The sequence below is a fragment of the Octopus bimaculoides genome, chromosome 9, assembly GCF_046866305.1.
Source record: "Octopus bimaculoides isolate indiv1 chromosome 9, ASM4686630v1, whole genome shotgun sequence".
NCBI classification, from domain to species: domain Eukaryota; kingdom Metazoa; phylum Mollusca; class Cephalopoda; order Octopoda; family Octopodidae; genus Octopus; species Octopus bimaculoides.
In genome coordinates this window covers 41,827,866-41,830,365 of record NC_142936.1, presented here as the reverse complement: position 1 = coordinate 41,830,365, position 2,500 = coordinate 41,827,866, and the positions used below count along the sequence as shown (strand labels likewise).

The 2,500-nt window shown below is 40.5% G+C and overlaps 1 protein-coding gene across 2 annotated transcripts in view; it reads right to left on the bottom strand.

Moving 5' to 3' along the window:
* LOC106872661 (uncharacterized) overlaps window positions 1–2,500 on the bottom strand; it is a 75,364-nt gene that overhangs the window by 35,140 nt on the left and 37,724 nt on the right. The window lies entirely within an intron of this gene.

The following is a 2,500-nucleotide window of genomic DNA, read 5'->3' as shown; positions in this document are numbered from 1 at the left end:
CCCATTTATATTCTGATCCCTGTACCTTGAGGGTCAGTACTTTGCCATCATCCCTCTCCTGCTCTCTCTTGCACTCTAAGACCCTAACACTCTTGTTCTCATTCACTCTCTCTTATTCTTGATCACTCTCTCTTATTCTTGATCACTCTCTCTTATTCTTGATCACTCACTCACTCACTCTTTCTCTCTCTCTCTCTCTCTCTCTCTCTCTCTCTCTCTCTTTCTCTTGCTCTCTCCCTCTGACTGAGTAACCATGTATCTCCTCTACAGCAAGACACTTATTGCTATCCCTGTCACACTCTAGCCTCTCATCACCTGGCACAAAGCAACCTCCTCAAATGACATCCCCCACCACCAACCTTCAAAGGATCTTTGTCTTACAAGTTAATTGGTGACCCCACCAGTGCTGGTGCCATATGAAAGACATCCAGTCCACACTGTAAGGTTGTTGGCATTTGGAAGGATATCCAGCTGTAACAACCATACCATAACAGACTTCACCGGTAGTGATGCCACATAAAAAGCACTCAGTCTACTCGGTGGGGTGGTTGGTGTTAGGAAGGGCATCCAACCATAAAAGCCATGTCAGAACAGAGACTGAGGTCTGGTGCAATCTTCTACCAAGCCAGCTCCTGTCAAACTGTCCAACCATTGCCAACATGGAAAACAAATTTTAAATGATGCTGATGATGATGTGTGTATATATACATATATTTATATATATATATATATATATATATATATATATATATATATATATATATATATATATTTATGAATTTTTTTACACACTGGCTTCTTGATAGAATTCTTGTAAAAGAGTTTTATCCCTTTTTGAATTTATTAATCATATGTATATATATATATATATATATATATATATATATATATATATATATATAATCTATTCTCCACTGACATAACTACGACAAAGTCTCCAAGATTATGTTGCAGATAAGATAGATTTTTTAAATTTATTTATTCTACAGCCTCAACATTTTTCTCAAACTTTTTGCGTTTCCCCTCTCCCGTCTGTTCTCCATTATCTATCTGTTTCTCTCCATGAAATTCAATTGAACTCAGTTTTTGTCTTAAATTCATACTTATTCATTTTCCTTACTTTATTCAAAGTCTTATCACTCCTTCCTTTAAAATTACCATCTAAGCTTAGCCATCTTTCCTTGTACAAAGGCTTCCTAAATTCATGCTATTTATTTATTCTATTTACTTAGGTTTCATTGCTCTTTTAAAATTACGATTTAAGCATTGTTGTCTCTCAAATATTTAGAATCTACGATTAAGAAATCGACTACATCCTCACCAGAAATAGGGAAAGAGGGCGGCTTATAAATGCCAAAACCTTCCCTGGCGAAGAATGTACCCCACAACATAGATTAGTAGTTAGCGACTTCGAGATCAAGGCAAAATGGGTGCCCAGAAGTAGACCGGCTTGGAGGAGAAGGGTGTGGAAGCTTAAAGACCCTGCAAATGGACAGAGACTTAGAGACAATTTAAATGAAGCATTTGACGAAATAGAAGGGGATATAGCATCATACAACGTGGAAGACAATTGGAGATTTCTGCGGGACAACCTGTTGAGAGCCACCGACCAGATCTGTGGCTGGTGTAAAGTCCCCTCTCGACCCAGAGTAACGTGGTAGTGGAACAAGGAGGTAGACAGGGCTATTAGACAAAAGAAACAGGCTTGGAAGGACTGGAAGAACGGTGGTAGCAGGGAATTGTACCAATCTGCCAGTAGGGAAGCTAGGCGACAGGTTTATTTAGCCAGAGGGGAAGCAGATAAGAAAAGATTTGCCAATGTTCTGCGCCATGAGGACCAAAGACTCGAGGTATTTTGTGTTGCAAGACAGTGTAGGAGAGAAGTGTGTTCGCATGGATGATGGTACGCTTGCACTAAATGAGGCTGCAAAGAAAGAGGTCTGAAGATGCCACTACGATAGATTGCTTAATAAAGAGAATGAATGGGAGAAAGAGAGCCTGCCGTATGTTGACACAACAGAGGGACCAGCTATCCGAGTTGATAGTACCAGGGTAGATAAAGCAATTAAGAGTATGAAGACAGAGAAAGCCCCCGGCCCATCAGGAATCACTGCAGAGATGCTCAAAATATCTGGCAGTGTTGGCTATAGCCTAGTCACCCGTATTACGAACCAGGTGATACACGAAGGAGTCATACCCAATGACTGGTGTAGCAGCACCATAGTCAACTGCTACAAAGGTAAAGGTGACGCTTTAGATACAAATAATTACAGAGGCACCAAGCTGTTAGATCAGGTTATGAAAGTTACGGAGAGGGTCATAGCCCAACTAATTAGGGAGCGAATCAATTTAGATGAGATGCAGTTTGGGTTCATGCCAGGTAAAAGCACTACTGATGCCATATTTCTAGTAAGACAGCTGCAGGAGAAATACCTAGCCAAAGATAAACCTCTGTACCTGGCTTTCGTTGACATGGAGAAAGCCTTTGACAGGGTCCCCC